The 23369-nt window shown below is 41.9% G+C and overlaps 2 protein-coding genes across 7 annotated transcripts in view; one reads left to right on the top strand and one right to left on the bottom strand.

Annotated features, from left to right (window-relative positions):
* Nucleotides 1-23369, top strand: part of LELP1 (late cornified envelope like proline rich 1) — a 207743-nt gene that overhangs the window by 158341 nt on the left and 26033 nt on the right. For 3 of the 6 annotated variants that reach the window (XM_082391966.1, XM_082391965.1, XM_082391961.1), the window contains exon 1: nucleotides 7263-14913. The exons of 1 other annotated variant lie outside the window; for it this stretch is intronic. The gene's annotated coding sequence lies outside the window, so the exon portion shown is untranslated. Of the gene's footprint in view, nucleotides 1-7262; nucleotides 14914-23369 lie in introns of those variants that run through there. 2 more of the 6 variants (XM_082391963.1, XM_082391962.1) reach the window with 2 other exon arrangements.
* LOC309628785 (uncharacterized protein) overlaps nucleotides 1-23369 on the bottom strand; it is a 59152-nt gene that overhangs the window by 26703 nt on the left and 9080 nt on the right. The gene's annotated exons all lie outside the window — the stretch shown is intronic.

Below are 23369 nucleotides of genomic sequence, written 5' to 3'. Positions count from 1 at the left end.
AGAAATGTTTTTATTCACCCCAAAGCTACCAAACTAGAGTTTTGAGTGCAAAGAGGGGACTTGGCAAGTGTTTTCAAGAGCTGAGTGAGACATCGTGACATCAGGAAAAGGTGGGAAAAACCCTCTGGTTTCTTCCTGCCAGGCTGAGCCCAGGATAAAAAGACCCCGCTCCAAGCTTCTTCAAGCCACTTGAGTCCCAGAAGCTGAGAACAGCCCAGAGAGGCAGGTGAGGGAAAGGAAGCCCCCAAGGAGGCCATCGATAAGTCCTCATAGGAGAAAATGAGAAGGTTGAGTAGAGTTATGGTTGAGGTGGAATAAAGAAAAAGAAAGACAGATGATCAGAAACAGCAATTGGAACAGATAAATAAAACAGACCAGAAACATCAGGCGCGAGAGACCTCAAGCAGGGAGAAGTGAGACGGAGTGCGATGCAGAAAGTCGAGGACTGAAGCAGGTGTCAGTAAACTACACCCCACCTGTTTTTGTAAACAGCATTTTATTGGAACACACTCATGCCCATCTGTTTACATATTGCCTATGCCTGCTTTTAGTTTTAATATTTTTTATCGAAGTATAGTTGATTTACAATGCTGTGTTAATTTCTGCTGTACAGCAAAGTGATTCAGTTATACATATGTATACATTCTTTTTCTTATACTCTTTTCCATTATGGATTCTCATAGTATATTGAATATATTTTTCTGCGTTATACAGTTGGACCTTTTTGTTTATCCATTCTACATGTAATAGCTTACATCTGCTAACCCCAACCTCCCACTCCACCCCTTTCCCAACCCCCTCCCCCTTGGCAACCACCAGTCTGTTCTCTATGTCCCTGATTCTGTTTCTGTTATATAGATAGGTTCATTTGTGTCATGACTGGCCACGTCTCTGTTCTCTTGCTGGAGCTGAGAGAAAGACACAGAGGGACAATGCAGGGCCTGAGGAAAGAAGCAGAGACTGAGTGGGAGTCGTTGGGAGGTCTAGAGAGTCGCCAAGGGGCAGACCTCTGGGGTTGCTGAACTAGAGACAACACAATAACACAGGTAAGGAAGCACAAAGGAAGTTCTCCTTGAGGTTTAGCCTCAGTTTGCTGGTGGGGTTATTTTTTCTATCATTTAACTACCTTGCTAAATCGACCTCTGTATTTTCACTCAATAAACATTGATTAGCACCAATAAAGTGTCTGGAACTGATAAAACTTGGAGAAAAAGAGGAGACTGAGGTTTTCTGAAGAAGCCTCCTCAGTGGTCTGCTAGGTGGGCACAGATGTGTGCCATGTGGAACATTAGCTTGCATTTGACAAGGCCAGACATCAGGGCAGGGGGCATGCTGGGGTGATGTATGGAACACACAGAAGGTGAACAACAAAGTGGAGGATGACTCCTTGATTTCTTACCTGGGCTCCATCCCTGGGTTCCTACATGACACAGGCAAGACCTTCCTTAGGAGCAAATCATATTCAGTGATTATGGAACTTGGAATCTAATCATAGTCCGTGAATATCGCAATTTTCATTTTCAGACCAACAACACAATAGAGTCTCTCTTATTTCCATGAAGGTAAAATCAGGTCATAGCTGATGAAAAATATACCTGAAGGGTAAGAAATTTTAAGAACCAAAAGTAGGTGTAGAAGAGAGAGGAAAGAACTAATTTTTGCCTACAGTAGGATTGGGAAAGGTTGTGGGACTTCCCCAATCTCTACCCATTTCCCTTTCTCCCAGTGGACTGTAGGTTCCAGTGTTGTAGGTTCCATTCACTCTCCTCACTGGTTGATATCAGATTCTGAATTAGGCCAAGGGCAAATACTAGTTCTTGTTCTACATCTTCTTATTAATCTCTTCTCCTGATCCTAAATGTTTCTCAGGCTACCTCTGCTTTGTAGTTACACTGAATGTATTTTCTCCACAATTTCAAAATATTGGAGTCTTTTTTTTTTAACATCTTTATTGGAGTATAATTGCTTTACAAAGGTGTGTACGTTTCTGCTTTATAACAAAGTGAATCAGTTATACATATACATATGTTCCCATATCTGTACACTCTTGCTTCTCCCTCCCTCCCACACTCCCTATCCCACCCCTCTAGGTGATCACAAAGCACCGAGCTGATCTCCCTGTGCTATGCGGCTGCTTCCCACTAGCTATCTATTTTACGTTTGGTAGTGTATATATGTCCATGCCACTCTCTCACTTTGTCACAGCTTACCCTTCCCCCTCCCCATATCCTCAAGTCCATTGTCTAGTAATTCTGTGTCTTTATTCCCGTCTTGCCCCTAAGTTCTTCATGACCTTTTTTTTCTCCTTAGATTCCATATATATGTGTTAGCATACAGTATTTGTTTTCCTCTTTCTGACTTACTTCACTCTGTATGACAGACTCTAGGTCCAACCACCTCACTACAAATCACTCAATTTCGTTTCTTTTTATGGCTGAGTAATATTCCATTGTATATGTGTGCCACATCTTCTTTATCCATTCAACTTTGATAGACACTTAGGTTGCTTCCATGTCCTGGCTATTGTAAATAGAGCTGCAATGAACATTGTGGTACATGACTCTTTTTGAATTGTGGTTTTCTCAGGGTATATGCCCAGTAGTGGGATTGCTGGGTCATATGGTAGTTCTATTTTCAGTTTTTTAAGGAACCTCCATACTGTTCTCCATAGTGGCTGTATCAATTTACATTCCCACCAAGAGTGTAGGAGGGTTCCCTTTTCTCCACACCCTCTCCAGCATTTATTGCTTGTAGATTTTTTGATGATGACCATTCTGACTGGTGTGAGATGATATGTCATTGTAGTTTTGATTTGCATTTCTCTAATGATTAATGATGTTGAGCATTCTTTCATGTGTTTGTTGGCAATCTGTATATCTTCTTTGGAGAAATGTCTATTTAGGTCTTCTGCCCATTTTTCGATTGGGTTTTTGTTTTTCTGATATTGAGCTGCATGAGCTGTTTGTAAATTTTGGAGATTAATCCTTTGCCAGTTGCTTCATTTGCAAATATTTTCTCCCATTCTGAGGGTTGTCTTTTGGTCTTGTTTATGGTTTCCTTTGCTGTGCAAAAGCTTTTAAGTTTCACTAGGTCCCATTTGTTTATTTTTGTTTTTATTTCCATTTCTTTAGGAGGTGGGTCAAAAGGATCTTGCTGTGATTTATGTCATAGAGTGTTCTGCCTATGTTTTCCTCTAAGAATTTGATAGGGTCTGGCCTTACATTTAGGTCTTTAATCCATTTTGAGTTTATTTTTGTATATGCTGTTAGGGAGTGTTCTAATTTCATACTTTTACATGTACCTCTCCAGTTTTCCCAGCACCATTTATTGAAGAGGCTGTCTTTTCTCCACTGTATATTCTTGCCTCCTTTATCAAAGATAAGGTGACCATATGTGTGTGGGTTTATCTCTGGGCTTTCTATCCTGTTCCATTGATCTATGTTTCTGTTTTTGTGCCAGTACCATACTGTCTTGATTACTGTAGCTCTGTAGTATAGTCTGAAGTCAGGGAGACTGATTCGTGAAGCTCCATTTTTCTTTCTCAAGATTGCTTTGGCTATTCATAGTCTTTTGCATTTCCAGACAAATTTTGAAATTTTTTGTTCTACTTCTGTGAAAAATGCCAGTGGTAGTTTGATAGGTATTGCATTGAATCTGTTAATTGCTTGGGGTAGTAGAGTCATTTTCACAATATTGATTCTTCCAATCCAAGAACATGGTATATCTCTCCATCTATTTGTATCATCTTTAATTTCTTTCATCAGTGTCTTATAATTTTCTGCATACAGGTCTTTTGTCTCCTTAGTTGGGTTTATTCCTAGATATTGTATTCCTTTTGTTGCAGTGGTAAATGGGAGTGTTTTCTTAATTTCACTTTCAGATTTTTCATCATTAGTATATAGGAATGCAAGAGATTTCTGTGCATTAATTTTGTATCCTGCTACTTTACCAAACTCATTAATTAGCTTTAGTAGTTTTCTGGTAGCATCTATAGGATTCTCTATGTATAATATCATGTCATCTGCAAAGAGTGACAGCTTTACTTCTTCTTTTCTGATTTGGATTCCTTTTATTTCTTTTTCTTCTCTGATTGCTGTGGCTAAAACTTCCAAAACTATGTTGAATAATAGTGGTGAGAGTGGGCAACCTTGTCTTGTTCCTGATCTTAGTGGAAATGGTTTCAGTTTTTCACCATTGAGGACAATGTTGGCTGTGGGTTTGTCATATATGGCCTTTCTTATGTTGAGGAAAATTCCCTCTATGCCTACTTTCTGCAGGGTTTTTATCTTAAATGGATGTTGAATTCTGTAAAAAGCTTTCTCTGCATCTATTGAGATGATCATATGGTTTTTCTCCTTCAGTTTGTTAATATGGTGATTGATTTGTGTATATTGAAAAATCCTTGCATTCCTGGGATAAACCCCACTTGATCATGGTGTATGATCCTTTTAATGTGCTGTTCAATTCTGTTTGCTAGTATTTCATTGAGGTTTTTTCCATCTATGTTCATCAGTGATATTGGCCTGTAGTTTTCTTTCTTTGTGACATCTTTGTCTGGTTTTGGTATCAGGGTGATGGTGGCCTTGTAGAATGAGTTTGGGAGTGTTTCTCCCTCTGCTATATTTTGGAAGAGTTTGAGAAGGATAGGTGTAAGCTCTTCTCTAAATGTTTGATAGAATTCGCCTGTGAATCATCTGGTCCTGGGCTTTTGTTTGTTGGAAGATTTTTAATCACAGTTTCAATTTCAGAGCTTGTGATTGGTCTGTTCATATTTTCTAATTCTACCTGGTTCAGTCTCAGAAAGTTGTGCATTTCTAAGAATTTGTCCCTTTCTCCCAGGTTGTCCATTTTTTAGTAATAGAGCTGCTTGTAGTAATCTCTCATGATCCTTTGTATTTCTGCACTGTCATTTGTTACTTCTCCTTTTTCATTTCTAGTTCTATTGATTTGAGTCTTCTCCCTCTTTTTCTTGATGAGTCTGGCTAATCGTTTATCAACATTTTTTATCTTCTCAGAGAACCTGCTTTTAGTTTTATTGATCTTTGCTATCATTTCCTTCATTTCTTTTTCACTTATTTCCAATCTGATCTTTATGATTTCTTTCCTTCTCCTAACTTCGGAGTTTTTGGTTCTTCTTTCTCTAATTGCTTTAGGTGTAAGGTTAGGTTGTTTATTTGAGATGTTTCTTGTTTTTTAATGTAGGATTTTATTGGTATACACTTCCCCCTTAGAACTGCTTCTGCTGCATCCCATAGGTTTTGGGTCGTCGTGTTTTCCTTGTCATTTGTTTCTAGGTATTTTTTTATTTTCCTTTTGATTTCTTCAGTGACCTCTTGATTATTAAGTAGTGTATTGTTTAGCCTCCATGTGCTTGAAGTTTTTACAGATTTTTTGCTGTAATTGATATCTAGTCTCATAGCGCTCTTGTCAGAAAAGATATTTGATACGATTTCCATTTTCTTAAATTTACCAAGGCTTGATTTGTGACCCAAGATATGATCTATCCTGGAGAATGTTCCAGGAGCACTTGAGAAGAATGTGTATTCTGCTGTTTTTGGATGGAATGTCCTATAAATATCAATTAAGTCCATCTTGTTTAATGTATCATTTAAAGCTTGTGTTTCCTTATTTATTTTCATTTTGGATGATCTGTCCATTGGTGAAAGTGTGGTGTTAACGTCCCCTACTATGATTGTGTTATTGTCGATTTCCCCTTTTATGGCTGCTAGTATTTGCCTTATGTATTGAGGTGCTCCTATGTTGGGTGCATAAATATTTACAATTGTTATATCTTCTTCTTGGATCCATCCCTTGGTCATTATGTAGTGTCCTTCTTTGTCTCTTGTAATAGTCTTTATTTTAAAGTCTATTTTTTCTGATATGAGAATTGCTACCCTAGCTTTCTTTTCATTTCGATTTGCATGGAATATCTTTTTCCATCCCCTCACTTTCAGTCTATATGTGTCCCTAGGTCTGAAGTGCGTCTCTTTTAGACAGCATATATACAGATCTTGTTTTTGTATCCATTCAGCCAGTCTATGTCTTCTGGTTGGAGCATTTAATCCATTTACATTTAAGGTAATTATCAATATGTATGTTCCTATTCCCACTTTCTTAATTGTTTGGGGTTTATTATTGTAGGTCTTTCCTTCTCTTGTGTTTCCTGCCTAGAGAAGTTCCTTTAGCATTTGTTGTAAAGCTGGTTTGGTGATGCTGAATTCTCTTAGCTTTTGCTTGTCTGTAAAGGTCCTAATTTCTCCATGAAATTTGAATGAGATCCTTGCTGGATAGAGTAATCTTGGTTGTAGGTTTTTCTCCTTCATCACTTTAAATATGTCCTGCCACTCCCTTCTGGCTTGCAGAGTTTCTGCTGAAAGATCAGCTGTTAACCTTATGGGGATTCCCTTGTGTGTTATTTGTTGTTTTTCCCTTGCTGCTTTTAATATGCTTTCTTTATATTTAAATTTTGATAGTTTGATTAATATGTGTCTTTTCATGTTTCTCCTTAGATTTATCCTGTATGGGGCTCTCTGTGCTTCCTGGACTTGATTAACTATTTCCTTTCCCATATTAGGGAAGTTTTCAACTATAATCTCTTCATATAATATCTTTTTTATTAGACAATATCTTCATAATAATATCTTCAAATATTTTGTCATTCCGTTTCTTTTTCTCTTCTTCTTCTGGGACCCCTTTAATTCGAATGTTGGTGCATTTAATGTTGTCCTAGAAGTCTCTGAGACTGTCCTCAGTTCTTTTCATTCTTTTTTCTTTATTCTGCTCTGCAGTAGTTATTTCCACTATTTTATCTTCCAGGTCACTTATCCGTTCTTCTGCCTCAGTTATTCAGCTATTGATCCATTCTAGACAGTGTTAAATTTCAGTTATTGTGTTGTTCGTCACTGTTTATTTGCTCTTTAGTTCTTCTAGGTCCTTGTTAAATGTTTCTTGTATTTCCTCTATTCTATTTCCACGATTTTGTATCATCTTTACTGTCATTATTCTGAATTCTTTTTCAGGTAGACTGCTTATTTCCTCTTCATTTGTTAGGTCTGGTGGGGTTTTTTTTGTGTGTGTGTGTGTGTTCCAATAAAATTTTATTTACAAAACCAAACCAAAATTTATCTGATTAAAATATTTTTAGAAGTATTATCTACTTAAGAATACAGTTTTTTCCCCCACAAACTCTAAAAGCACTTATTTATATATAAACTATAACTGGCATATGAATATATATTTTCTTTGCTTAAAGTATTGCTGGGTGTACAATGAAAATCATTCCTAAATATTCGTTTAAAAGTAGGGCCTCTCCTAGGTAATATCTCATTCACCTAGTCGCAGTTACTCTAAGAGCAATCACATTTTACCTTTTTTTTTTTTTTTAAACATCTTTATTGAAGTAAGGTCTGGTGGGTTTTTACCTTGCTCCTTCATCTGCTGTGTGTTTTTCTGTCTTCTCATTTTGCTTAACTTACTGTGTTTGGGGTCTCCTTTTCTCAGGCTGCAGGTTCGTAGTTCCCGTTGTTTTTGGTGTCTGTCCCCAGTGGCTAAGGTTGGTTCAGTGGGTTGTACAGGCTTCCTGTTGGAGGGGACAAGTGCCTGTGTTCTGGTGGTTGAGGCTGGATCTTGTCTTTCTGGTGGGCAGGTCCACGTCTGGTGGTATGTTTTGGGGTGTCTCTGGACTTATTATGATTTTAGGCAGCCTCTGTGCTAATGGATGGGGTTGTGTTCCTGTCTTGCTAGTTGTTTGGCATAGAGTGTCCAGCACTGTAGCTTGCTGGTCGTTGAGTGGAGTCTTGGCGTTGAGATGGAGATCTCTGGGAGATTTTTGCCATTTGATATTACATGGAGCTGGGAGGTGTCTTGTGGACCAGTGTCCTGAAGTTGGCTCTCCCACCTCAGAGGCACAGCCCTGATGCCTGGCTGGAGCACCAAGAGCCTTTCATCCACACGGCTCAGAATAAAAGTGAGAAAAAATAGAAAGAAAAAAGATAAAATAAAATAAAATAAAGTAAAATAATATTAAGCAAAGTTATTAAAATAAAAAAATAATTATTAAGAAAAAAAAATTTTTAAGTGAAAAAGAGAATAAAAACGGATGGACAGAATCCTAGGACAAATGGTAAAAGCAAAGCTATACACACAAAATCACACACAGAAGCATACACATACACACAAAAAAAAAGAGAAAAAGGGGGGGGAAATATATCTTTGTTCCCAAAGTCCACCTTCTCAATTTGGGATGGTTCGTTGTCTATTGAGGCATTCCACAGTTGCAGGGTACATCATGTTGATTGTGGAGATTTAGTCCGCTGCTCCTGAGGCTGCTGGGAGAAATTTCCCTTTCTCTTCCTTGTTCGCACAGCTCCCGGGGTTCAGCTTTGGATTTGGACCCGCCTCTGCATGTAGGTCGCCTGAGGTCGTCTGTTCTTTGCTCAGACAGGACGAGGTTAAAGGAGCAGCTGATTCGTGCGCTCTGGCTCACTCAGGCCAGGAGGAGGGAGGGGTATGGATGCGGGTGAGCCTGCAGCGGCAGAGGCCGTAGTGACGTTGCAACAGCCTGAGGCACACCGTGTGTTCTCCTGCAGAAGTTGTCCCTGGATCACAGGACCCTGGCAGTGGCGGGCTGCACAGGCTCCCAGGAGGGGAGGTGTGGAGAGTGACCTGTGCTTGCACACAGGCTTCTTGGTGGCTGCAGCAGTAGCTTTAGCATCTCATGCCCGTCTCTGGGGTCCACGCTGATAGCTGCAGCTCACGTCTGTCTCTGGAGCTCCTTTAAGCCGTGCTCTTAATCCCCTCTCCCCGTGCACCGGGAAACAAAGAGGCAAGAAAAAGTCTCTTGCCTTTTTGGCAGGTCCAGATTTTTTCCCGGACTCCCTCCCGGCTAGCTGTGGCACACTAGTCCCTTCAGGCTGTGTTCACGCAGCCAACCCCAGTCCTCTCCCTGGGATCCGATCGAAGCCCGAGCCTCAGCTCTCAGCCGCCACCCACCCCGGCGGGTGAGCAGACAAGCCTCTCGGGCTGCTGAGTGCTGGTCGGCACCAATCCTCTGTGCGGGAATCTCTCCGCTTTGCCCTCCACACCCCTGTTGCTGCGCTCTCCTCCATGGCTCCGAAGCTCCCCGCCTCCGCCACCCGCAGTCTCCGCCCGCAAAGGGGCTTCCTAGTGTGTGGAAACCTTTCCTCCTTCACAGCTCCCTCCCAGAGGTGCAGGTCCCATCCCCATTCTTTTGTCTCTGTTGTTTCTTTTTTCTTTTTTGCCCTACCCAGGTACGTGGGGAGTTTCTTGCCTATTGGGAGGTCTGAAGTCTTCTGCCAGCATTCAATAGGTGTTCTATAGGAGCTGTTCCACATGTAGATGTATTTCTGATGTATTTATGGAGGGGAAGGTGATCTCTGCATCTTACTCTTCCACCATCTTGAAGCTCCTCTGGTATTTGTTTTTCTCTTTCTGACTTACTGCACTCTGTATGACAGACTCTAGGTCCATCCACCTCACTACAAATAACTCAATTTCGTTTCTTTTTATGGCTGAGTAATATTCCATTGTATATATGTGCCACATCTTCTTTGTCCATTCATCTGTTGATGGACACTTAGGTTGGAGTCTTTTTTAAAATATTAGCAGGCAGGGACTTCCCTGGTGGCTCAGTGGTTAAGAATCTGCCTGCCAATGCAGGGGACGCGGGTTAGATCCCTGGTCTGGGAAGATTCCACATGCCACAGAGCAACAAAGCCCGTGCACCACAACTACTGAGCCTGCACTCTAGGGCCACAAGCCACAACTACTGAGTCTGTGTGCCACAACTACTGAAGCCCATGCACCTAGAACCCATGCTCCACAATAAGAGCAGCCACGCAGTGAGAAGCCCACGAACCACAAGGAAGAGTAGCCCCCACTCGTCGCAACTAAAGAAAGCCCGTATGAGACAACAAAGACTCAATAGAGCCATAAATTAATTAATTAATTAAATTTATTTTTAAAAATATTAGCAGGCAGAATATCTTAAATAACTTTTAGCTAAAACTATTGGCCGGTGAGTAAAGACTTCCATTCATTCACTTCCCTGCCCAAACCATGAAGCTGTTTCACCAACTGGGGACTATTAATATCAAAAGTTCAGAGACTCCTGGGCTATGCCTAGGTAAGGAGTGCAAGGTGAGTGCCTTTTTGTGAAGAAGACTAGGATGAGATTTCCGTTTCTTTATGTTGAGTTATTGGGCATAAAAAACCTTCTCTTGGCCCCCTGTCCAGTCCAGGAATCCTTCATGGTGAAGTGAAAAAAAGGATGCATTGTCCATCCGTGAAGATAGATGGAGAATGGAAGACTGGCTAAACTTCTATGAGAGGGTCAACACATAAGACAGTTTGAGAAAGAGACAGAGTCCCCTCTCAATCATCCCTGGAGGATTTCTGTGATCCACCCACCCCTACCCAGTTGGGCTTCCTATGCATGTTAATCATTAGCCTTTGAGTAAAACATGATCCTCCATCACGTGAGTGGACCTCATCCTATCAGCTAAAAGCCTGAATAGAAAAAAAAAAAAAAGACTGACCTCTCCCAAGGGAATTCTATGACCAGGCTGCCTGTGTGCTCAAACTGCAAATCTTCCTGGGTCTCCAGCCTGCCTGCCTCTTATGCAGATTTTGGACTTGCCGGCCTCCATGATCACATGAGCCAATTTCTTAAAAATATATATATGTACATCCTGTCTGTTCTATTTCTCTGGACACTCCTACCTAATACATTTGTTCAAAATACAAGGTGGAGAGGCAAGTGTTTGGCAAGGGGTTTAAAGGGAACCTTGGTCATGGCACAAAAGTAGAAGCACAGGGGGTGTGGAGGGTTGAAGAAACTGAATGATGTGGCCCAGCCTCCCAGACCCCGCCCCCATTATGGCCCTTCACCTTCAGTTTTCACAGTCAATTGACTGCTCTGTTGAAGCTTGAGGAGAAGACGGTGAACTGACAAGCACATGAAACATCTGTCTCATACTGAGCTCTCTTTCCTGCAGAGAAGGAAATGTCATTACATACCGGGTAGTAACAAAGTAGGATTTTCTGTACAAAGAAGGAGTTTGACAAGTGCTTCAGGAACTGAGGAACTACACCTGGAGCCAGGAAGGCAGGAGGGGATTCCAGGTATTGTACCAGCCTAGGCTGAAACCACAATAAAAGGGGTGGGGCTGGAGTCTCCTCAGGTGGATTTATCCTCACAAGTCAGGTTCACTTGGAGTTACAGGTGAGTGAAATGGCTCTGCTGGATGTGAAGAGCATTACGTGCCGGCCCAGGCTCCCTCTGGGGTTGCAGACAGGGGATGACCAAGAGTGACCCCCTCAGGGCAGAGAGAGGGGTTTATCACGGAAAAAGCTCCTATAGTCCTTACTTAGTAGCTGCTGCAAGTGCAGGTTCCTGTGATGTGGCAGATATGTCAGAACGTCTGATGGGAAGGTTGCCCCTGAGGGTGGATTGTAGAGCTGTGGTGATTTAATTGAGAAAGTGCCAATAACAACAAAAGTACCTTCTCCTTCTTACAGATTCTTTTCAAACAAGAACGATGCCTTAGCAGCAGTGGCAACAATGCAAAGTCCCCTGCCAGCCCCCTCCCCGGGTTCCTGAGCCCTGCCTTCCCAAGACGTCTCCCCCACCTCCCAGCCAGCAGAAGTGTCCCCCTGTGAAGTGCACTTCCTGCCAGTAGGAATACCTGCCAAAGCAGAAGTGACACTTCTGAAGCCACCCTCCACCACCTGATCATGAAGACACTGCATCCTTTGCCCAGCACCATCCCCTCACCTCCAGCAACATCAGGGAACACAAACAGCTGAGAAGATGCTGTCTCTCTTCAGACTCAAGGAGAAAGATATCATCATAGTGTATTGGGTTTTCCTCTCCAAATTCACTCCTCCCAGCTCTTCTCCCAGGAGACTGCATGGTGTAGACAGAAGTGCCATGTTCTCAAACTCTTCCCCACCCCAGCCAACAGATGTGCTGCCCTGTGCAGCATCCCCCATGCCAGCAGGAATACACACCAAAGCCACCCTCCCCAAATGGATCATGAAGTAGCTGGATTCTCTTCCCTATCACCATAGATTCTATTTTTATCCAAAAACATGAACTACATTCAGCTCCAGAAGAGTCTACTTCCCCTAAACTCGAGGTGGATCATGAAACTCCACAGTTAATCCAAACAGACAGCCAAGGGTGGTCGGATGTGACATATTCTCTGGGAGCTCCTTGGAACCTGTGCAGGCATGTGGTTCTCTAGTACTATCACCTTAGCCGGCAAAACAAGGCCATTCTCCCACCACTATGCCCTCTACCCACAATGCTCTTGGTCTCTCCCTGACAACTTTCACCTCTGGAGGCCAAAGAAGAGTCCCACATTAACTTTTCTTCTGATTTCATAAAGAAAAACAGGATTCTCCTAAATGATCTTAAAGTCATATGAGAATTCACTCTCCTCTCCATGCCACAAAGAAGTAGTTGAAGCCAACTGCCTTCCCCACTGTGCCCTCCCCCATCTCTTATTGCTAGTTAGACCCTTCCCAGGACTGACACTGGTTCTGCAGCCCCCACTTCTACTGACTCATGACCCAGTCTCTCTGTCTAATCCATTAAAAATATTGTCACTGAAGAATTCAGAAAGCCAAAAACAGTACCACATGATATCACTTCTATGTGGAATCTAAAATATGACACAAATGAACCTATCTATGAAACAGAAACAGAAAATCAGAGACAGAAAATAGACTGGTGGTTGCCAAGGGGAAGTGGGGTGGGAGAGGGTAGGGTTGGGAGTTTGGGATCAGCATATACAAACTGGTATATATAGAATGAATAAACAACGAGGTCCTACTGTATAGTACAGGGAACTATATTCAATATCCTGTGATGATAAACCATAATGGAAAAGAACATGAAAAAGAATGTATATATATGTATAGCTGAGTTACTTTGCTGTACAGCAGTAATTAACACAACATTGTAATTCAACTATACTTCAATTTAAAAAATAAATTTAAAAACAAAAAAACAATTTTTTTTTTACATATTATCACTGAAGAACCTTGATTTTTGCTCAGTTAATGCCCAGACCACCGTGGGTGTAGACAAGTAAGTCTGGGAGTCCAGATTCTTCCTTGAAGCCTCCAGAAGGAACACAGCCCTGCCAACACCTTGACTTTAGACTTCTGACCTCTAAAACTCTAAGAGAATAAAATCTTGTTGTTTCAAACCAAGTTTGTGGTAATCTGTTATACCAAATAGGACACTTAAAAACCTCATTCCCTCTGCTTAAAATTCCCAAAGACATGAGGTGGGAGGACTAGGCAGGAGGAGGGGCATAAAGGGCACTTAGTCCATCAACCCTGGAACCCCTGGACCGGGCCCAGTAGCATGCTGGAAGTGATACCCAGGAAAGCTGACTGTTAAATATTCAGAAATTTAGCAAGCCAGTTGTTAAACCATTGGTAGCTTGAAATTGTCCATAGTGGGAAGATTTCGAAAAACAGCAAATGTTGCATACAAATTAGGGCTTTCCCACCCCTCCCTCCAGCAGGTTTACCAGACACCATTGGTTAGACCCAGCCTGGGAGACCGATAAATTCAGCAGTTCTTTGATGTGAATGGCTTATGGAGAGGGCCAGGTGTCAGGGAACTGTCAGTGCCCTCTATGGCCTGAGAACTTCAGTCTTACAACTGGAAGGAACTAAATCATGCCAATGACAGAGTGAGCTTGGAAGAGGGCCCCAAGCTCCAGAAAGGCACACAGGAGCCAACACATTGGCTCATAAGCGCATAAGGCCTTGTGAGACCCTGAGCAGAGGGCCCAGCTAAGCCATGCCCAGACCCTGAACCCATGGAAACAATGAGATAATAAACGCCTATTGTTTAAGCTGCTAAATTGTGTGATTTTTTTATGCAGCAACACAAAACTAATACAGATTCCATAAACAGTTCCTTACCCTCCCAAATATTCTCTTCTTCAGGTTAGCCATCCCTAGTAACCCTGTTTTTTAAGCATTTTTTGCATGGCCCAATTTCCTGGTTCTGCCCCATCTTCACCTCTTTCATCTTGAGTCCAGAATGACAATATTCCTCTTCCTATAAGGAGTCCACAAAAAAAAGTGGACCTGACAGGACAAACCCAATGATAAGCACCTCCAAGGATGAGCACAGGATCCACACTCTGAATTGGATTTTTGGTAGTTGTGACTGTGGTGGTTCCTGTGTTTGCAGCCAAATCCTATGGAAAGATGGTAATCACAGAGGGTAAAGAAACATGTGAGCAGACAAAGTGCCACCCTCTTCCTCTCTGGATCCTTGGGCTTAGTCTCCTTCGTGGATATTGTTTAAATGGTGAGTTCCTAGCCTACAAATGAAGGACTCCTGTTTCTTGCAGGGTTGCCTTAGAACTGAAAGAGAGGTCTTATCACTGTAGCAACAAAGGAAAGTTTTCCACCCACCCCTTCCCCAGGTCCCTGAGCCCAGCCCACCCTTCCCAGCCAGCATGGATGCCCCAAGTGCAGTGCCCACAGAGCCAGCAGGAATGCCCACTGAGGAAGATATGGTAGCATCTGAAGCCAACACCCCCCAAATCCAGATGAGGCTCACCTCCTACATCTCCTTCCCCGACTCCATACCAGGAGCACCCCAGGACCCCACAAAATTCCAACACTCATGAGCTCCAAACCTGCACAGTCCACTGGCTTTCCACTGGTGGTTAAGTGACTCTTCCCAGATCCTTCCTAGGAAACAACAGGGATTAAACAAAAGTACTCTCGGCATCATCCAAGGAGCCAGATGTGCATTTCCTTCCTCTCCTCCTGTCCTCTGACCAGGAAGGGCTGGCTCTCCCCGCTGCTGTCCCAACCCGTGCTGCCTCCTGGTGGTAGAAGAAGATCATTAAGAAAGTGAGTTCTATGTTTCCTCCATTTTATTAAAAAATATGAAGATCTTGTAAAGCAAACCTGGTTCAGGAATTGACAAGAACTGTCTTAAATCATCTGAAAATCCCCCCAGACTTTCCTGACTTTGCAGTCCCACATTTAGTGAAGGAAACTGGTCCTCAGTCTTTTATTCCATGCCCAGAGATTGAACCTGCAGGGGGCACTCACAGCACACAGAGGAGTTTTCTCTTCATCTCTCCATTAAAACATCTGTCCCAGTGAGACCCAAGTTATCCCCCCTTGCAGGGAGCTGGGAAGTTGATAGAGCCACGGGAGCACACAGGAAATGGAAACTGGTTGGAGGGCCTTAGGAAGAGCCCTGAGGAGAATTCAGGTCACAGTGGAGGGAGCTGGGGGCTTCCCACAAGAGAATGACTCCCAGCTACCCACTATTTCACAGCCCACAGACCTTCCAATTCTACCCAATCCCGTGTTCTCCCATTACTCCTAAAGAAAGCCTCACCAGGCAGAGGATTTTTGTGTGTATTGGGGGGTTGGGGGGAGGTTCAGGGCAAGGGAGACACCAGCTGCAGGGAAGAGACGATTGAGACTTAAGGCTGGAGCCTGATATGTGAGCATCTCTGCGTGGACCCCTCAACCAGATGGGGGTTTGTCCTGGGCCAATCTGGATGGTCTGGGATATCCAGCGCATAAGGCCCTATGGTACCTACCTCCTGGGGTCTCTGGGACTGATACAGCTATATTGATCTTGGAAACTGACCTTTAGAGACAGATCTCCTCATTACAATCTCCGCCCACATGAAGCTGGATCCTCCTCCTCTGACAGAGAGTTCACTTCAATCTTAACTCCCCTGCTAGATTTTGTCTTGTATGTCCTTTCGTTTATTCTCCAAACATTCATTGAGTGTCTATTATATACCAGCCCTGGGCCAGCAGTAAAATGCAAAGAATAATAAGACAGCCCTTCCATGAAGCAGGGCATTGTGTGAGTCAGGAGACAGAAATATAAACAGCCATTATCTCCCAGCAGAACAGGTGAGGACTTCAAGCTGTTGGGAGTGCACTGGGGAAGTCACTCTAGTCTCATGACTATAGTGAGGGGTGGGGGAGAACAGGGAGGTCTGCATGGAAGTTAAGGTTTTCAAGATGAGTCCAGAAGGTGACAAAAAATAAATATTAACCAAACAAGAAGGAGGAGGACATTCCAGTTTCAGAGAAGAGCAATGGCAAAACTATCGAAATAATGTAACTGCATCTCTTTTTTTTTTTTTTTAACATCTTTATTGAAGTATAATTGCTTTACAATGGTGTGTTAGTTTCTGCTTTAAAACAAAGTGAATCAGTTATACATATACAAATGTTCCCATATCTCTTCCCTCTTGCATCTCCCTCCCTCCCACCCTCCCTATCCCACCCTTCTAGGTGGTCACAAACCACCGAGCTGATCTCCCTGTGCTATGCGGCTGCTTCCCACTAGCTATCTATTTTACATTTGGTAGTGCATATATGTCCATGACACTCTCTCACCCTGTCACATCTCACCCCACCCCCTCCCCATATCCTCAAGTCCATTCTTTAGTAGGTCTGTGTCTTTATTCCCATCTTGCCACTAGGTTCTTCATGTCCTTTTTTTTTTTTTTTCCTCAGATTCCATATATATGTGTTAGCATACTGTATTTGTTTTTCTCTTTCTGACTTACTTCACTCTGTATGACAGACTCTAACTCCATCCACCTCACTACAAATAACTCAATTTCATTTCTTTTTATGGCTGAGTAATATTCCATTGTATATATGTGCCACGTCTTCTTTATCCACTCATCCAATGATGGACACTTTGGTTGTTTCCATGTCCTGGCTATTGTAAATAGAGCTGCAATGAACATTTTGGTACATGACTCTTTTTGAATTATGGTTTTCTCAGGGTATATGCCCAGTAGTGGGATTGCTGGGTCGTATGGTAGTTCTATTTTTAGTTTTTTAAGGAACCTCCATACTGTTCTCCATAGTGGCTGTATCAATTTACATCCCCACCAACAGTGGAAGAGAGTTCCCTTTTCTCCACACCCTCTCCAGCATTTATTGTTTCTAGATGTTTTGATGATGGCCATTCTGACCGGTGTGAGATGATACCTCATTGTAGTTTTGATTTGCATTTCTCTAATGATTAAGGATGTTGAGCATTCTTTCATGTGTCTGTTGCCAATCTGTATATCTTCTTTGGAGAAATGTCTGTTTAGGTCTTCTGCCCATTTTTGGATTGGGTTGTTTGTTTTTTTGTTATTGAGCTGCATGAGCTGCTTGTAAATCTTGGAGATTAATCCTTTGTCAGTTGCTTCATTTGCAAATATTTTCTCCCATTCTAAGGGTTGTCTTTTGGTCTTGTTTATGGTTTCCTTTGTGGTGCAAAAGCTTTTAAGTTTCATTAGGTCCCATTTGTTTCTTTGTGTTTTTATTTCCATTTCTCTAGGAACTGGGTCAAAAAGGATCTTGCTGTGATTTATGTCATAGAGTGTTCCGCCCATGTCTTCCTCTATGAGTTTGATAGTGTCTGGCTTAACATTTAGGTTTTTAATCCATTTTGAGTTTATTTTTGTGTATGGTGTCAGGGAGTGTTCTAGTTTGATACTTTTACATGTACCTGTCCAATTTTCCCAGCACCACTTATTGAAGAGACTGTCTTTTCTCCACTGTATATGCTTGCCTCCTTTATGAAAGATAAGGTGACCATATGTGTGTGGGTTTATCTCTGGGCTTTCTATCCTATTCCATTGATCTATATTTCTGTTTCTGTGCCAGTACCATACTGTCTTGATTACTGTAGCTTTGTAATATAGTCTGAAGTCAGGGAGCCTGATTCTTCCAGCTCCGTTTTTCGTTCTCAAGATTGCTTTGGCTATTCGGGGTCTTTTGTGTCTCCATACAAATTGTGAAATTTTTTGTTCTAGTTCTGTGAAAAATGCCTGTGGTAGTTTGATAGGGATTGCATTGAATCTGTAGATTGCTTTGGGTAGTAGAGTCATTTTCACAATGTTGATTCTTCCAATCCAAGAACATGGTATATCTCTCCATCTATTTGTATCATCTTTAATTTCTTTCATCAGTGTCCTATAATTTTCTGCATACAGGTCTTTTGTCTCCTTAGGTAGGTTTATTCCTAGATATTTTATTCTTTTTGTTGCAATGGTAAACGGGAGTGTTCTCTTAATTTCACTTTCAGATTTTTCATCATTAGTATATAGGAATGCAAGAGATTTCTGTGCATTAATTTTGTATCCTGCTATTTTACCAAATTCATTGATTAGCTCTAGTAGTTTTCTAGTGGCAGTTTTAGGATTCTCTATGTATAGTATCATGTCATCTGCAAACAGTGACAGCTTTACTTCTTCTTTTCCGATTTGGATTCCTTTTATTTCTTTGTCTTCTCTGATTGCTGTGGCTAACACTTCCAAAACTATGTTGAATAATAGTGGTGAGAGTGGGCAACCTTGTCTTGTTCCTGATCTTAGTGGAAATGGTTTCAGTTTTTCACCATTGAGGACAATGTTGGCTGTGGGTTTGTCATATATGGCCTTTATTATGTTGAGGAAATTTCCCTCAATGCATACTTTCTGCAGGGCTTTTATCATAAATGGGTGTTGAATTTTGTCGAAAGCTTTCTCTGCATCTATTGAGATGATCATATGGTTTTTCTCCTTCAGTTTGTTAATGTGATGTATCACGTTGATTGATTTGCGTATATTGAAGAATCCTTGCATTCCTGGAATAAACCTCACTTGATCATGGTGTATAATCCTTTTAATATGCTGTTGGATTCTGTTTGCTAGTATTTTGTTGAGGATTTTTGCATCTATGTTGATCAGTGATATTGGCCTGTAGTTTTCTTTCTTTGTGACATCTTTGTCTGGTTTTGGTATTAGGGTGATGGTGGCCTCATAGAATGAGTTGGGAAGTGTTCCTCCCTCTGCAATATTTTAGAAGAGTTTGAGAAGGATAGGTGTTAGCTCTTCTCTAAATGTTTGATAGAATTCGCCAGTGAAGCCATCTGGTCCTGGGCTTTTGTTTGTTGGAAGATTTTTAATCACAGTTTCAATTTCAGTGCTGTGATTAGTCTGTTCATATTTTCTATTTCTTCCTGGTTCAGTCTCAGTAGGTTGTGCATTTCTAAGAATCTGTCCATTTCTTCCAAGTTGTCCATTTTATTGGTATAGAGTTGCTTGTAGTAATCTCTCATAATCGTTTGTATTTCTGCAGTGTCAGTGGTTACTTCTCCTTTTTCATTTCTAATTCTATTGATTTGAGTGTTCTCCCTTTTTCTCTTGATGAGTCTGGCTAATGGTTTATCAATTTTGTTTATCTTCTCGAAGAACCAGCTTTTAGTTTCATTGATTTTTGCTATTGTTTCCTTCATTTCTTTTTCATTTATTTCTGATCTAATCTTTATGATTTCTTTCCTTCTGCTAGCTTTGGGGTTTTTTTGCTCCTCTTTCTCTAATTGCTTTAGGTGCAAGGTTAGGTTGTTTATTCGAGATGTTTCCTGTTTCTTGAGGTAGGCTTGTATTGCTACAAACTTCCCTCTTAGAACTGCTTTTGCTGCATCCCATAGGTTTTGGGTCGTCGTGTCTCCATTGTCATTTGTTTCTAGGTATTTTTTGATTTCCCCTTTGATTTCTTCAATGATCACTTCGTTATTAAGTAGTGTATTGTGTAGCCTCCATGTGTTTGTATTTTTTACAGATTTTTTCCTGTAATTGATATCTAGTCTCATAGCGTTGTGGTCAGAAAAGATACTTGATGCGATTTCAATTTTCTTAAATTTACCAGGGCTTCATTTGTGACCCAATATATGATCTATCCTGGAGAATGTTCCATGAGCACTTGAGAAAAATGCGTATTCTGTTGTTTTTGGGTGGAATGTCCTATAAATATCAATTAAGTCCATCTTGCTTAATGTATCATTTAACGCTTGTGTTTCCTTATTTATTTTCATTTTGGATGATCTGTCCATTGGTGAAAGTGGGGTGTTAAAGTTCCCTACTATGATTGTGTTACTGTCGATTTCCCCTTTTATGGCTGTTAGTATTTGCCTTATGTATTGAGGTGCTCCTATGTTGGGTGCATAAATATTTACAATTGTTATACCTTCCTCTTGGATTGATCCCTTGATCATTATATAGTGTCCTTCTTTGTCTCTTGTAATAGTCTTTATTTTAAAGTCTATTTTGTCTGATATGAGAATTGCTACTCCAGCTTTCTTTTGATTTCCATTTGCATGGAATATCTTTTTCCATCCCCTCACTTTCAGTCTGTATGTGTCCCTAGGTCTGAAGTGGGTCTCTTGTAGACAGCATATATATGGGTCTTGTTTTTGTATCCATTCAGCCAGTCTGTGTCTTTTGGTGGGAGCATTTAATCCATTTACATTTAAGGTAATTATTGATATGTATGTTCCTATTCCCATTTTCTTAAATGTTTTGGGTTTGTTGTTGTAGGTGTTTTCCTTCTCTTGTGTTTCTTGCCTAGAGAAGTTCCTTTAGCATTTGTTGCAAAGCTGGTTTGGTGGTGCTGAACTCTCTCAGCTTTTGCTTGTCTGTAAAGGTTTTAATTTCTCCATCACATCTGAATGAGATCCTTGCTGGGTAGAGTAACCTTGGTTGTAGGTTTTTCTCCTTCATCACTTTAAGTATATCCTGCCACTCCCTTCTTGCTTGCAGAGTTTCTGCTGAAAGGTCAGCTGTTAACCTTATGGGGATTCCCTTGTGTGTTATTTGTTGTTTTTCCCTTGCTGCTTTTAATATGCTTTCTTTATATTTAATTTTTGATAGTTTGATTAATATGTGTCTTGGCGTGTTTCTCCTTGGATTTATCCTGTATGGGACTCTCTGTGATTCCAGGACTTGATTAACTATTTCCTTTCCCATATTAGGGAAGTTTTCAACTATAATCTCTTCAAATATTTTCTCAGTCCCTTTCTTTTTCTCTTCTTCTTCTGGGACCCCTATAATTCGAATGTTGGTGCGTTTATTGTTGTCCCAGAGGTCTCTGAGACTGTCCTCAGTTCTTTTCATTCTTTTTTCTTTATTCTGCTCTGCAGTAGTTATTTCCACTATTTTATCTTCCATGTCACTTATCCGTTCTTCTGCCTCAGTTATTCTGCTATTGATCCCGTCTAGAGTATTTTTAATTTCATTTATTGTGTTGTTCATCATTGCTTGGTTCCTCTTTAGTTCTTCTACATCCTTGTTAAATTTTTCTTGCATTTTGTCTATTGTATTTCCAAGATTTTGGATCATCTTTACTATCATTATTCTGAATTCTTTTTCAGGTAGATTGCCTATTTCCTCTTCATTTGTTAGGTCTGGTGTGTTTTGACCCTGCTCCTTCACCTTCTGTGTGTTCTTTTGTCTTCTCATTTTGTTTATCTTACTGTGTTTGGGGTCTCCTTTTCACAGGCTGCAGGTTCGTAGTTCCCGTTGTTTTTGGTATCTGTCCCCAGTGGCTAAGGTTGGTTCAGTGGGTTGTGTAGGCTTCCTGGTGGAGGGGAGTAGTGCCTGTGTTCTGGTGGATGAGGTTGGATCTTGTCTTTCTGGTGGGCACGTCCACGTCTGGTGGTGTGTTTTGGGGTGTCTGTGGCCTCATTATGATTTTAGGCAACCTCTCTGCTAATGGATGGGGCTATGTTCCTGTCTGGCTAGTTGTTTGGCATAGGGTGTCCAGCACTGTAGCTTGCTGGTCGTTGAGTGAAGTTGGGTCTTGATGTTGAGATGGAGATCTCTGAGAGATTTTCACCGTTTGGTATTACATGGAGCTGGGAGGTCTCTTGTGGACCAGTGTCCTGAAGTTGGCTCTCCCACCTCAGAGGCACAGCCCTGATGCCTGGCTGGAGCACCAAGAGCCTTTCATCCACACAGCTCAGAGTATAAGGGAGAAAAAAATAGAAAGAAAGAAAGAAAGAGGATAAAATAAAATAAAATAAAATAAAGCTATTATAATAAAAAATAAGAAAAAAATTATTAAGAGTAAATGTATTCAGAAAAAAATTTTTTTTAATTTTTAAAGATAGATTTATTAATTTTTTATAATAAAAAATAAGAAAAAAATTATTAAGAAAAAAATTTATTAAGAAAAAATTTTTTTAATTTTTTAAAATAAAAATTATGAAAAAACTTATTAAAAAATTTTTTTATTTCTAAAAATAGAAAATAAGGAAAAAATTATTAAGAAAACATTTATTAGGAAAAAAAATTTTTTTAAGTAAAAAAAAAAAAAAAGGACGGACCTAACCCTAGGACTAATGGTGAAAGCAAAGCTATACAGACAAAATCTCACTGAGAAGCATACACACATCCACTCACAAAAAAAGGAAAAGGGGAAAAATTAATATATCCTGCTCCCAAAGTCCACCTCCTGAATTTGGGATGATTCGTTGTCTATTCAGGTATTCAACAGATGCAGGCACATCAATTTGTTTGTGGAGCTTTAATCCACTGCTTCTGAGGCTGCTGGGAGAGATTTCCCTTTCTCTTCTTTGTTCATACAGCTCCTGGGGTTCAGCTTTGGATTTGGACCCGCCTCTGCATGTAGGTCGCCTGAGGACGTCCGTTCCCCGCCCAGACAGAACGGGGTTAAAGGAGCAGCTGCTTCGGGGGCTCTGGCTCACTCTGGCCGGGGGGAGGGAGGGGTACGGATGTGGGGCGAGCCTGCGGTGGCAGAGGCCAGCGTGACGTTGCAGCAGCCTGAGGCACGCCGTGTGTTCTCCTGGGGAAGTTGTCCCTGGATCACGGGAGGCTGGCAGTGGCGAGCTGCACCAGCTCCCGGGAGGGGTGGTGTGGAGAGTGACCTGCGCTCGCACACAGGCTTCTTGGTGGCGGCAGCAGCAGCCCTAGCGTCTCCTGCCCGTCTCTGGGGTCCGCGCTGTTAGCTGCGGCTCGCGCCCGCCTCTGGGGTCCGCGCTGATAGCCGCGGCTCGTGCCCGCCTCTGGGGTCCACGCTGATAGCCGTGGCTCGCGCCAGTCTCTGGAGTTCATTTAGGCGGCGCTCTGAATCCCCTCTCCTTGCGCGCCGTGAAACAAAGAGGCAAGAAAAAGTCTCTTGCCTCTTCGGCGGCTGCAGACTTTTTCTCGGGCTCCCTCCCAGCTAGCTGTGGCATGCTAGCCCCCCTCAGGCTGTGTCATGCCGCCTGCCCCAGTCCTCTCCCCGCGATCCGACCGAAGCCCGAGCCTTGACTCCCAGCCCCCGCCCACCCCGGCAGGTGAGCAGACAAGCCTCTCGGGCTGGTGAGTGCTGCTCGGTGCCAAGCCTCTGTGCGGGAATCTCTCCATTTTTCCCTCTGCGCCCCTGTTGCTGTGGGATCCGCGCTGATAGCCATGGCTTGCGCCCGTCTCTGGAGTTCATTAAGGCAGCACTCTGAATCCCCTCTCCTTGCGCACCGCAAAACAAAGAGGCAAGAAAAAGTCTCT

This window comes from Balaenoptera borealis, assembly GCF_965194805.1.
Source record: "Balaenoptera borealis genome assembly, chromosome: 1".
NCBI lineage: Eukaryota > Metazoa > Chordata > Mammalia > Artiodactyla > Balaenopteridae > Balaenoptera > Balaenoptera borealis.
This window is presented reverse-complemented; position numbering and strand designations above follow the sequence as displayed.